Source organism: Erythrolamprus reginae, chromosome 1 (genome assembly GCF_031021105.1).
Source record: "Erythrolamprus reginae isolate rEryReg1 chromosome 1, rEryReg1.hap1, whole genome shotgun sequence".
NCBI classification, from domain to species: Eukaryota; Metazoa; Chordata; class Lepidosauria; order Squamata; family Dipsadidae; genus Erythrolamprus; species Erythrolamprus reginae.
In genome coordinates, this window is record NC_091950.1 from 368,359,158 (window position 1) to 368,373,585 (window position 14,428).

The window sequence follows — 14,428 nt, forward strand, 5'->3', positions numbered from 1 at the left end:
TTTAGTTATCAGTTTGTGGGCAGCCTTAATATTGTTTGATTTGCTGCTTTTTTTTTTCAAAATACAGATCTAGGTGAAAGAACAAATTTGGCTGAGCTCAACTCTTGGTGACTTATTTGATATATCTGTGTAGATTTTTTGGCAACAGCAGTGCTGGAAAAAACTATTAATTGCAGTCCATGCAGTTATAGTTTTATTGTTTGTTTGTTTGATTGATTGATTGATTGATTGATTGATTTTTATGCCGCCCTTCTCCTTAGATTCAGGGTGGCTTACATCACGTTAGCATTAGCACTAATTGTCAGTCAAGGTGGCTGAAAATTATGGGAAATTTAGCCCAGATAGAAGGCACCCATTTTGAAGATTATGCCCTATATTTTGCCTTTTGAACTTGAGCCATTAAAGAAAAAATCAAAAATATATTCTAGTAAGATAAAAGTTTAATGAAATGTATTCCCAGGTAAGTGGACAGCAGTTTGCCCTCTATGTTAGCCTGCAAAATTTGAACTACTGATAAAAGATGTAACTTTTCTGGACTTTAGTTCAGCATTCAACTTCATCATACTGGACATTCTTCTAACTAAACTAAATCAGATAGTGGTACCTGAACACACTTGTAAGTGGATCATAAGCTTCCTAACAGACAGGAAGCAGTAGGTGAATGTAGGCAAAATTGCATCAGATACATGTACAATTAGCACATGGGGCCCCCAAGGCTGTGTACTCTCACCTCAAATGATCCATCTGTTAAACTACTAAAGTTTGCAGATGATACAACAGTGATAGGTCTCATTCAAGACAACGATGAAACTGCATACAGACAGGTGGTTGAACAACTAGCTTCGTGGTGCAACCAGGACAATGTGGAACTGAGCACACTCAAAACTGTAGAAATGGTGGTAGACTAGAATAAATCCTTCCATCCTACCACCTCTCACAATACTAGACTACACAGTATCAACAGTAGAGACCTTCAAATTTCTAAGTTCTGTCATATCTTAAGACTTAAAATGGTCATCTAACATCAAAAATGTTATTAAAAAAGCACAACAAAGAATGTTCTTTCTGCGCCAACTCAGGAAGCTCAAACTGCCAAAGAGATTCTGATACAGTTCTACAGAGGAATCATTGAGTCTGTCATCTGCACCTCTATAACTGCAACCCAAGAAAACCGATGCAGACTTCAGAGGATAATCAGAACTGCAGAAGATCTGCCTTCCATTGAGGACCTGTATACTGCACAAGTAAAAAAGAAAGCTGTGAAAATATTTATTGATCCCTTGCATCCTGCACATAAACTATTTCAACTCCTACCCTCAAAACGTCACTATAGAGCACTGTACACCAAGACAACTAGATACAAGAACAGTTTCCCCCCCGAACACCATCACTCTGCTAAACAAATAATTCCATCACCACCGTCAAACTATTTACTAAGTCTGCACTACTATTACTACTAGTTTTTCCTATCTTTCCTATCACCCATCTCTACCCACATGACTGTATAACTGTAACCTGTTGCTTCTATCCTTAAGATTTCTATTAATATTTATTGTTTCCTAATTGCTTATTTGACCCCTATGACAATCATTAAGTGTTGTACCACATGATTGTTGACAAATGTATATTTTATTTTATGTACATTGAGAGCATATGCACCAAGGACAAATTCCTTGTGTGTCCAATCACACTTGGCCAATAAAAAATTCTAAAACAGTTAATTCAGTGGTCTTTCCAGTGGTAAAACTGGGAAATGAGAAAGACCGACAATATGGATATACATATCTTGAAATTACAGATTTTGAGATGATTATTAAGAGCATCATGAGTGGCAAGAAGAGCTTATAAATCAGTTGTGGACAAAATAGAATATGATGGCTCCAGGTAATGATCAACAAACGGAAATTAATATACTTTGAGCTCAAAATGCCAGTGGATGATAGGCAAGATAAGAGAGGAGGATAAAGTAGATTGGCAGGTCCAAACAGAGTACTGAAATGTCCTTGAAAGACCTATTTTCAACTTATTACTAAAGATAGATCAGGATGGCTGGTATATTTTTATACAGACCGCAGAGGTTGTACTGGGCTCAATGGCAATTAGTAACTAATAATACTTATATTAACTGTATTAGGCATTTGAATGCTCAAGGAAGTAAATGAGGGGGGAAAAGATAGTTAGAACAATTTGAAATTAAACCCTGTTCCATATAAGATAGTATGGGGGAAATTGAAATTGGCAATAATAGTTTAAGAAAGAAATCCGAAATCTTAAAAGAAATCCTAACAATTTTCATAACATGTACAGGAAAACTGAGTGGATACAACTGATCAGAAGTCAAACTTGAATCTGAGATAGTTTTCATTTAATTTTTCCTTATAATCCGGGTACTTCCTTATAGCACACCCTGATAGGGGGTTATATGGCTGTAACTCATCCCAAGTAATCTGTAGGACTAGAATATCACACATACTGTTAGGGCCATGTCTCATACTCATCTTAATTTTCTTACATGACTGGTTTCAGATCAAGTCTGCTTCTGATGTATGCAGATATAATGTTTTTTATAGAAACATAGAAACATAGAAGTCTGACGGCAGAAAAAGACCCCATGGTCCATCTAGTCTGCCCTTATACTATTTTCTGTATTTTATCTTAGGATGGATATATGTTTATCCCAGGCATGTTTAAATTCAGTTACTGTGGATTTATCTACCACGTCTGCTGGAAGTTTGTTCCAAGGATCTACTACTCTTTCAGTAAAATAATATTTTCTCATGTTGCTTTTGATCTTTCCCCCAACTAACCTCAGATTGTGTCCCCTTGTTCTTGTGTTCACTTTCCTATTAAAAACACTTCCCTCCTGGACCTTATTTAACCCTTTAATATATTTAAATGTTTCGATCATGTCCCCCCTTTTCCTTCTGTCCTCCAGACTATACAGATTGAGTTCATTAAGTCTTTCCTGATACGTTTTATACTTAAGACCTTCCACCATTCTTGTAGCCCGTCTTTGGACCCGTTCAATTTTGTCAATATCTTTTTGTAGGTGAGGTCTCCAGAACTGAACACAGTATTCCAAATGTGGTCTCACCAGCATTCTATATAGCGGGATCATAATCTCCCTCTTCCTGCTTGTTATACCTCTAGCTATGCAGCCAAGCATCCTACTTGCTTTCCCTACTGCCTGACTGCACTGTTCACCCATTTTGAGACTGTCAGAAATCACTACGCCTAAATCCTTTTCTTTTGAAGTATTTGCTAACACAGAACTGCCAATACAATAGTCAGATTGAGGATTCCTTTTCCCTAAGTGCATTATTTTACATTTGGAAACATTAAACTGCAGTTTCCATTGCTTTGACCATTTATCTAGTAAAGCTAAATCATTTACCATATTGCCGACGCCTCCAGGAATATCAACCCTATTGCACACTTTAGAGTCATCGGCAAATAGGCAAACCTTCCCTACCAGACCTTCCCCTATGTCACTCACAAACATATTAAAAAGAATAGGACCCAGAACAGACCCTTGTGGCACACCGCTTGTAACCTGACTCTGCTCAGAATACTCGCCATTCACAACAACCCACTGGTGTCTATGCTTCAGCCAGCTGCAAATCCATTGAACTATCCAGGGATTAAGTCCAATCTTCACTAATTTATCTATCAGCTCTTTATGTGGAACCGTATCAAATACCTAAGTGAAGAATATTTGTGTGTAAGAATATTTGTACATCTACTTGTATCTTGCATTTGGGGTTTTTTTTTTGGAAAATGGAATAAGCGAACCATCACAAAATTAGAATCTATAATTAGGTTTTGAAACTATAAAATATAACCAGAGGTGCCAAAACCAACTTCACTTAGGTATTCCATTTTGATTGCTGCAAAAACTGGCTAAAACTCCTGAAAACCTGCAGATGCTGTATTGTACTTTATATTCATCTGCCCGTAAATCTCAATATACTTCAGCATTATTCTTGTAAATATTATTTGCTCTGCAGGCATATACATAAAAAAATAAAAACTGAAGGCTATCCACATTCTTTATCTAAATAATCAGCTTCTGCAATTCTGACATATGTTGGCTTCACTGATATTTATTGCAGATAGTTCACAAAAACAGTTTTTAAACCCTGCTCCATTTTTTTTAGGATATGTAAACTTCATTACAACTAATTAGTGAGTGAGCTTCAATAAGTGATAGAAAACTGAAATGAGGAACATCAGATCCTGCTTTGCTCTAAGCCAGGCCTCATATTTGCATCTACTAATATGCTTGCCTTATTTGCAAATGGATAAACACCGAGGTTTCCTGAAGCAACTAAAATAAAAGCTGGTCTTTGTTCTTTTGAATGTGTGCAGGCTAGGAATGCTAGACAGGAAGTGCTAAGCAAGCTCAATTCTCATATTAATTATGCAGGAATCCTATTAAAATACAAGTAGATATTGTGTTGCTTCTGCCTCAGAGGAACTTTATATTTAGATTTTATATTATTTCCCTGCTATTTGAGCAACAGACAGGTTAAAGATAAGTTTCTGTTTTGGAAGGAAAATTTCAGTGCATAAAAACTTGCCTTGGAGGATATTATGTCCAGGACAGAGATTTACTTAGTAGCTTACTTAAATTTCCTGTGAACGTATGTAACTATGATATACTGTAGTTCTATTCATCAGTCACAGGGAACAACTGAGGTGGTACATTTAGAAAATGAAATTATGGTGCATGCTTATTACTTTTTTCCGTAATGATCATTTGTAATAAGGTTTAAATTGGAAGGAGAGAACACAATAAAATTATGTTTGCTGTTAATATGTCAAGCCAATTAAAGAGGAGAAGAAAAAAAATAATCCCACTAACAGCATTCTGATTTGGGGGTTGGGGGAGGCAATACAGTAGTCCCTCGCTATACCGCGCTTCACCTACTGCAGCTTCACTTCATCGCGGGTTTCTGAGGAAGTCGATCAGCAGATTTAAACAGCCCGCCGAACTCGATCGGCAGGTTTTTTTTAAAAAAAAAAATCTAAAATTGTAAATACTGTATTTAAATACTGTATCTAAAATAAATACTGTGTGGGAAGGGTTTATAAACACTTAAAACAATGAAAACTTACCAAACAATTACAATATAAATACTTAAATAAGTACTATCAGTCGATAAATTCCCCATCGCGGATTTCACCTATCGCGGCCAGGTCTGGAACGTAACACCAGTGATAGGTGAGGGACTACTGTATAGCATATCAACCCCATGCAGCAAAATTAGACCACATTCAGATTTCCTAAAAGATGGCTTTCTGTCATTATTTCAGGGGGGGGGGGAGTTATAAAGCAGATTGCATCTGTTGCAGTAGAACAGTGAAATTGGTGGCCTGCAGGCTGGATGCGTCACATTCAGGCCATGTCCACTCCAGCTCCACAAAGGGGAAAAAGTCCTGTACATCGCATGATGGCAATGTGACACCGCAAGTTTGACACAAATGCAGTAGAAGAACAAATGTGTTTGGTTGTTTGCTCAGACACTGTATGACACTGCCTTGCTTACACTGGTCTCACAAATCAAATTCAAATAGGGAATTCTGAAAAATTGTCAATAAAGTGGCAGCCCAGGGATTAAAGCTAGCAGAAACATCTTTGGTGCTTTCTCAAACTCTTTGCCCAGCTTGACTTCTTAAAGTGTTTTTAAAAGATTGTGTTTATTTTAAAATTATAAAGCGAGGAGCAGGAAGGTTGCAGAGCAGAACAGCAGTCGCCAGCATAATCTTTCTTTGGAAAAACATTGCTGGGCCTCGTGCAGGCTTTCTTAGAAAATAAAAATGATAAATATTTCATTTAATGTGTGCTTTCCTGCTCAAAAGAAAGTGGAAGTGAAGAGCATTCTGACTGACTTAAAGGATCAGTGGGAATACTATCGTTATTTATTTATTTCTACCCCACCTTTATTTTTTTATAAATAATTTGTATTTTGGCTTATGGTAGATGGATATTTTGTCCGCATTGGCTGCTGATTTCTGATCATTCCCTTCTACTGCTAGACTCTTACCTTACCTTGCTATCATATTGCCATTCTCAAGTCCTCTTCCCATTATGAAATAAGACAATGTTACCAGCTAATTTCATTGTCCAGGATTATTTCTGAGAATATTGAAAAGCAATGCATTGTTCTGTTGATTCATGTATCATCCACAAAGGTTTCACTATCTTGGCTCCGAAACAGTTACTTTCCATTTATTGATGATGTGTACTCTCAACTGTTACATCCTGAAAAGCTTCGAAGTTTTCACTGCAGTCCGTCAAGGAAGTGGAGCAGGGAAATTCTGATTGGCTCCCTATTTAAACCCCTGCCAAAGCAGGCAGGGGCTGATGTTTGCTCGCTATAACCAATAAAGAGCTGCCAGTCTCTGCCTCTTCAAAATCTGAGCTCAAAATCAGCAATGTCTCCATTTGAGGATCAGCCTTGCTGCTGAGGCCAGACTGAAACTCAGCAGGAAAGTGATATTTTCCTGAAACAGACTAAGAATATGCAAACATTCTGTGTCAGATGGAGGATCCTGCAAGATGGCCACTTCCTTTCTATATGTAGAGCTCTGTGCCTCCATTGCCATTTTAGTTTTGGCTGCTGAAGAGAGCCGACTATCACCCAAAAAACCCCCTTAGTTTTAGGAACAGGGAAATTTTTTCATTTCCCAGAGGCCATGGAGAGCATGGTCAATTTTCTTGGCTGTCTTACGTTGTGGTTTATTATTTATTTATTAATTGGATTTATATGGTTGCTGACCATGACAAGGGAAGGGAAGAGTGGGCCGATTCATGGTGGCAGTGTAATGATGAAGCTGGGTGTAGATTTTTTGCGTATGGCTAGAGCAGTGCTTCTCAATTTTTTTCTGTTACACACACCCCCAGGAAGAAGTAAACATTTTGCACACACACACACCAACTCTCTGATCTGGCCCCCAATGGATGGTTAATATTTATTTTACTGGGAACTTTTGGCTGGGGAAGGCTACTCTACCCATTTATCTGGGAGTAAGTCAGATTGAAATCAGTGGAGCCTGTTTTCGGTTAGGCAGGCATAGGCTACCATGGTTAGGGCCTTATTTTGACACAGGGCCAGGCTAGCTTAATCAAGCCAGTGTTTTGGGGTCACTGGCCTGGCCCATAAGTGCCACCTCTGCCAGGCACTCACAGCAAATGAAAGGAGGCTTTAGGGCAGTGTTTCCCAACCTTGGCAACTTGAAGAGATGTGGACTTCAACTCCCAGAATTCCCCAGCCAGCATTTGCTGGCTGGGGAATTCTGGGAGTTGAAGTCCACATCTCTTCAAGTTGCCAAGGTTGGGAAACACTGCTTTAGGGTGCTGTTCAAAGCTTTCGTCTAGCTGCTGAGGATGCTCCTCCTTGTCCAGCAGCAGGTTCGCCACGCTGTTCATACTACCACAACACCCACCGAAAACAACAAGAACCTACACAGCCCCCCAGCCCCACCTCTCCGCTTTCTCTCCCGGGCTCAGAGCAGCGGGCAAATGGAAACACACTTCACGTCTGGGGGAATCAACCAAGAGGGACCATGCATGTTCCCCGGGGTCACACGCCCCCTGGCATTGCTCCGTGCCCCACCAACCCCACTATTTGAGAAGCCCTGGGCTAGAGACAGGTTATTACTTCACTGCAGGGTTTCTCCCTGGCAAGTGGCCTTCCTACAGCTCAGTGAAGGAGGGAATATATTTACAGCATGGTGTGTGTTCTGCCGGGCTCTGTAGTAGGAGCCTCCCGAAAATTCAGGGGTACAAATTTCAGACACACACATGTTTGACAATTCAAAACAATGTTCTTTATCACAAAATTCAAAATAAACTAAGCACTCTTTTTGTATTGCAAAGAGCACTTGTCCCAAAACAACCAGGTAGTCTGTACAATTTCCCTTAAGCAGTCATTAAGTACTTAGCTAGCAGCTGTGAAGAAACTTCACAACCCTTCTTCCAACAAAGTGAGACACACACACATGTTGCTCTGCTTTCGTTTTAAAGGCGTGAAAAATCTACAAAGTCCAGAAAACAGCAACAAAGGATTCCTGAAGAACTGCAATCAGATACTCTTCCACAATGGCCAAACTCACACGCTGCTATTTATAGCAGCAACCCTAATTACTGGAGCCACACCCAAACACAGGTGGCCTCTCTTATCTCCTGTAATATGTCCTTACTTGGTCTCTGCTACACATAATTCTGCGCTTGTGTGGATCCAAGACATCTTCATCCGAATCAATGGAAGATAATGGAGATTGACTGCGTGGGCTGTGTGCCAAGCCCCCCTCTTCCAAGTCACTCCCACCTTCTTCTTCGTCTGAGGAAACTAAACTCTGAACTGTCGGCAATAACACAGGCCTATGACATGTTGTAGTTTCCCCTGCATCCACCTCCACATCCCCTGGGGCAGAAGCTGGGCCAGAGCCAACCACAACAGTGTGGAAGCGCCACTCTATTCCCCCCAACAGCAGTAGCAAATATCACCCTTGTGTATGGGCAACAACTCTGCAAAGGTAGGAAGGAAGTATAGGTAGGCCTCAACTTACAACAGCTCATTTAGTGACCATTCAAAGTTACAACGCCACTGAAAAAAGAGATTTACCAGTAGGAGCGTTTTTCACATTTGCAGTGTCTCCATGGTCACATGATCAAAATTAGGATGCTTTGCAAATGTTTCATATTTATGATGGTTGCAGTGTCCCCGGGTTATGTGATCCCCTTTTTGCAACCTTCTGACAAGCAAAGTCAGTGAGGAAGCCAGATTCATTTAACACCCGTATTACTAACTTAACAACCACAGTGATTCACTTAACAACTGTAGTAAGAAAGGTCATAAAAACTCACTTAACAAATGTTTCACTTAGCATCATAATTATTGAGTTAAATTGTGGTTATACATTGAGAACCTGTACATCTTCAGGGCAGTGTGAGGGATCCTTAAATAGCTTAGGTTTCATGTTTATTATCATTAGTTGCAATGTTTCCATCTTTATTTTCCCTGTAGTCCTGTGTGATAGATTAAAAATAGGGCAAACCAAATACAAATTTGCTCAGAGGTAACCTAAAAATGTGTATTTGCCATGAGTTTCTGTAATAAAATACTGACTTCTTCTCTAGTCTTTGCCTGAGACAGAAATTAATAAGAGAGAGTAGTTAACAATGTTTTACATTAAAATATACTACTGTATATGGAATATAAGTACAGTATATTAGATTAGATTTAGATTAGATTTATTGGATTTATATGCTGCCCCTCTCCGCAAACTCGGGGCGGCTCACAACAATAATAAAAAACAGCACAGTACATAATACCAAATCCAATGCCCACCAATCTAATTACAATTTAAAATTAGTAATCTCGTATATCCTCCACTTCACTGTTACTGCTTATTGTTGAGCCTCCACAGCTGGGAAAAATAAAAATGAAAAGCAGACTTTAGGCAGGTACCTAAATAGAAAAACCTTGGATATGGTAAAAGAATTTGTGAGCTGCCCCGAGTCTGCGGAGAGGGGCGGCACACAAATCTAATAAATTATAAATTATAATTATTATAAATTTCCGACCTTCATGTAACGGTGAATTTGTTTAAGGCAGGATCTCTGATTTATTTCAAATTATTCTTCCTAGGTTTCCTGTCATTGAATTAAGTCACTGCTTTTAAGATAAATTTCCTATAGTTCCCCTTCTGTCCCCAAATTATTTATGCCTTCTCTTTCCCTTCCACTATTTTTCCAGCCTTCCCACAATCTCTCATCTCTAGGCCAGCGGATAGAAAGAAGCAGAGAGATGATCTCAATTTATTTTGAACACTTGCATACATTTATACTTCCTTTGAATATTATTCCAGGTGCCATTATATTTTATCCTGCTATCAGAGCATTTATATATTTGAAAAATGTATAAGGCTATACAGCAACATATAAAACAGCCTTAGATAGCTAACAAGAACACACACACAACCCTCCCCCCCTCTATTAGATTGAAACTCAATGAGCACCATATAACACTGTCCTCTTAAAAACCAAAAATAAATGGGGTGCTCATCTTCTGTTAGTACATGGTACATACTGGTATTTGGGATTGCCATGTCTGTCGTTAATACATTTACAGTTGTAATATCACTTTAAGGACTTTGGCTGGTTAGCCATAAGAGGGCGCCAGTACTCTCTCCTGATGATGATGCTGGATTGCTCATTCACCTTTTGCCTTTACCTTGAGGGGGGAGAGTATTTTGCTTAGTGCTTGCTATGTGCGGTTTGTAGATTATTTTGCTTAGTGCTTGCTATGTGCAGTTTGTTGATTATTTCTGCTTTATGTATATATGTAAATAATACTTATTCAGCATACTAAGTCTGTGCCATTATTGGCTGTATCACACATCCATAATTTTCCTTAATCTGTGCTCAGTGTATGTCGAAGGGTGAGTAGCCTAGCTACACCGAGACATACCAACATCTTCCATCCTGACCCAATGCCTAAAGGAAGAGCCATGTCTTCACTCTTCTGGGGTGCAGGGTAGGGTCAAAAAGGGCAAGAACCCTCCATATCTTGGCGAGAAAGAAACTATTCCATAGGGTAGGCATAGCTATAGAAAAGGCTTGCTTCCTAGCTCCTACTAGATGACAATATTCAGAGAACTGGGGTGAGCTCACCATAACCAATCTGCTAGGGTTGCTCTGAAAATTTATTTATTTATTTATTTATTTATTTATTTATTGGATTTGTATGCCGCCCTTCTCTGAGGACTCTGGGCGGCTCACAACATAACAAAAGGCATAATAATTTCAAAAGGCATAATAATAATCAAAAAGCATCATCATAATAACAATACAATGGAATCCAATTAATATAACTAAAAAAACTAAGAGTTCTAATATAATTTAAAATATATTTGTTACCATTCACTCCGTGAAACACACTAAAACACTCATTGGTCAGGGGGGAAGATCTAATGACGTCAGGCCTGGCGGCATGGATAAGTCTTTAAGCTTTTTTGGACAGCAAGGAGGGTGGGCAGTGCCTAACTTGATTCTCTTTCTCTCTCTCCTCCCTCCCTCCCCCTTCCCTCCCTCCCTCTCCTTCAGGGGTAGGTTCCTCCCGGTTTGGATCAGATCACCTGAACTGTTAGCGACCCGCTGGTGATGTGAAGATGAAGTCACAGATCCGGTTTGGTCTGTACTGGTCCGTGCACGCCGCCGTCTTTTTTTCAGAACTTTTGGCAATTTTTTCTGTGTTTGGATGGCTTCTCCTCATCCTCTGCTTTGAAAAAAGCCCTCTTGCCCGCTCCCAGTTAATACCACCTTTATTTCTTTGCCCAAAGCACAGCTGAGCAGCTCCTCAGCTGGGTTTCGGGCAAACCACCTTCTGAGCATGCACAGAAGTGAATTTGCACAAGGAAATGCACGCAATGTGAACCAGTGGTGAAGGTAAGTAGAACCCACTCCTGCTCTCTTCCTTTCCCTTCCTCTCTCTCTCTCTCTCTCTTTTTTTCTCTCTCTCTCTCACACATACACATACACACAGAGAGAGACACACAGACCAAAAAGAGATAAACATTTTTTTTGTTGGTGGTTCAGATTCTGATTTAATTATTTTCTCTTCATTGTTGTAAGTTGTCCGACACTCTTTTAGATTTAGGCAGGTTGTAGTGTAAATAGATTTTTAAAAATGGATATTGTATTATACACTTGTTTTTATATTTATGGTTTGTTTCTAAATTTTAGAATTTACTATATTTGAAGTAAATCTGTTTCCAAGTGATACTCTCTCTTTTACTCCGACTACAAGCATTTTACTTTCCAAGTGGAATTCTCCTTTTATTCTGACTACAAGCCTAACTCTTTGCACCCACATCAGTCTTCTATTCAGAAAGTAATATACTGCTCAAAAAAATAAAGGGAACATTCAAATAACGCATCCTAGATCTGAATGAATGAAATATTCTCATTGAATACTTTGTTTTGTACAAAGTTGAATGTGCACTACAGCATGTGAAATTGATTGTCAATCAGTGTTGCTTCACAAGTTTGATTTCACAGAAGTTTGATTTACTTGGAGTTATAATGTGTTGTTTAAGTGTTCCCTTTATTTTTTTGAGCAGTGTACATTAATTGCATAGATATAGGGAAAAGAAAGGGGGGAGATTGTGAAGAAGAAGCTTAAAGTTTTTTTAAACAGCAGTTAATATACCTTTCTTTTTTCTATATTCTTTATTGATACTAATTTTCTCTAATTTCTTTTCCAAAATTTGTAGGATTTTTATCTGGTTAAAATATAAAAATTATATTTGTTGCACATAAATGTTTATGACGAGTAGGAATGGATAATTTTTTTAAAGCTGCCTTAACAGTTTTCTCCTTTTCTATCCCTTTCCCCTTCACCTTCCCTTCCTCTTCTTTTCGAACAGATGCCCATGACATGACACTGAAAGCAACTTCTTTTGTTATATAAATGGCCACATAATAAATGTCTACTCTAAAGTACCTTATCTAGCATCATCAAAATTTAATTAAATCATAGTAAAAACAGACATACAAACAAATGGAAACCTGGCTACAAATCACATTAACTAAATTAATGAATTCATAACAAGAATTAAGAACATTAATGCATGATTTGTACCCAATCCAAGTTAATTAAAAACCAAATTTTATGGCTAAACAAATAGTGATTATAGCGAATTGTGTCTTTGTCAACAAACAGTGTTGAAACAAACCATTGAGGAAAGATGTACGTGGGCTCATTTCATGTTCTCCAAGAACAATTATTGTATTATCTTGATGATCATTTAGGAATAATAACTCTTGAGAACAGCTGCTAATTTTATTGAATTGAAGTTTCAGTAAAATTAGTTGAGCAATGTTTTTTAGTCTAAGGAAGGAAGGAAGAGTGACAGTGGACAAAATATGCAGCATGAAGAAATTAACTGGATTAACAATTTAATGGTTATTCCATATGTGATCTTGATATTTTTAATTGGATTTATTTGGTTGGATTTATTTATTTGGTTGGATTTCTATGCCGTTCTTCTCCACAGACTCAGGGCAGCTTACAAAAATAAAAATAAAGTACAGTACAAAATATAGCAAGAGAAACCCAACCTAAAACTAATATTAAAACCCCAAAGATATAAAAACCAATCATTCACATTCATTCTAACTACAGTTATGCAATGATATCCTTAACCAGAGTGAGATGTTCAGCACAATGACCCCAGGTTTGCCAGCAAAGATAAGTTTTTTAAATCTTACAAAAGGCCAGGAGGGTGGGGGTGGGGTGAATCTCTGGAGGGAGTTGGTTCCAGAGGGCCGGGGCAGCCACAGAGAAGGCTCTTCCCCTAGGCTCCACCAGCCATCATTGGAGAAGACTATCTCTGGGACCTAACCAGCTGCTGGGATACGTGAGGCAGAAAATGGTCCTGTAAGTAACTTGGTCCTAAGCCATGTAGGGCTTTACATACACTTTAAATTATACCCAGAGACCAATTGGTAACCAATGCAGCTGGTGGAGCGATAGTATGCTAAGAAGGCCCATAATTAATTAATTAATTAATTTATTTATTTATTTATTTATTTATTTATTAAATTTGTATGCCGCCCCTCTCCGCAGACTCGGGGCGGCTCACAACAGTAACAGAAAACAATATATAATACAAATTCAATAATTAGAAAGCTAAAAACCCACAGTTTAAAAACATGCACACAACATACCATACATAAACAGTACTGTATAGGCCTGGGGAAGATATTTCAATTCCCCCATGCCTGGTGGCAGAGGTGGGTCTTAAGGAGTTTGCGGAAGGCAAGGAGGGTGGGGGCAGTTCTAATCTCAGGGGGGAGCTGGTTCCAGAGGGTCGGGGCCGCCACAGAGAAGGCTCTTCCCCTGGGACCCGCCAAATGACATTGTTTAGTCGAATGGACCCAGAGAAGGCCAACTCTGTGGGACCTAATCGGTCGCTGGGATTCGTGCGACAGAAGGCGGTCCCAGAGATATTCTGGTCCGATGCCATGAAGGGCTTTATAGGTCAAGACCAACACTTTGAATTGTGACCGGAAATTGATCGGCAACCAATACAGACTGCGGAGTGTTGGTGTAATATGGGCATGCCTTGGGAAGCCCATGATTGCTCTCGCAGCTGCATTCTGCACGATCTGAAGTTTCCGAACACTTTTCAAAGGTAGCCCCATGTAGAGGGCATTGTAGTAATTGACTGGACCAATTATTTTTCCTTAGTCTTGCCTACCAGACAGAGAATGCTTCAGGGTAAAATGAAGGAAAAATTCAGATATGCCTTGAGTTCTGAAGGTGGGATCCAAATTAATGAGAGTAACATCCTAAGTGGATCTAGACCAGTGGTGGGTTGTAAATTATTTTGCTGTCAGATCACACAGGCACTTGTG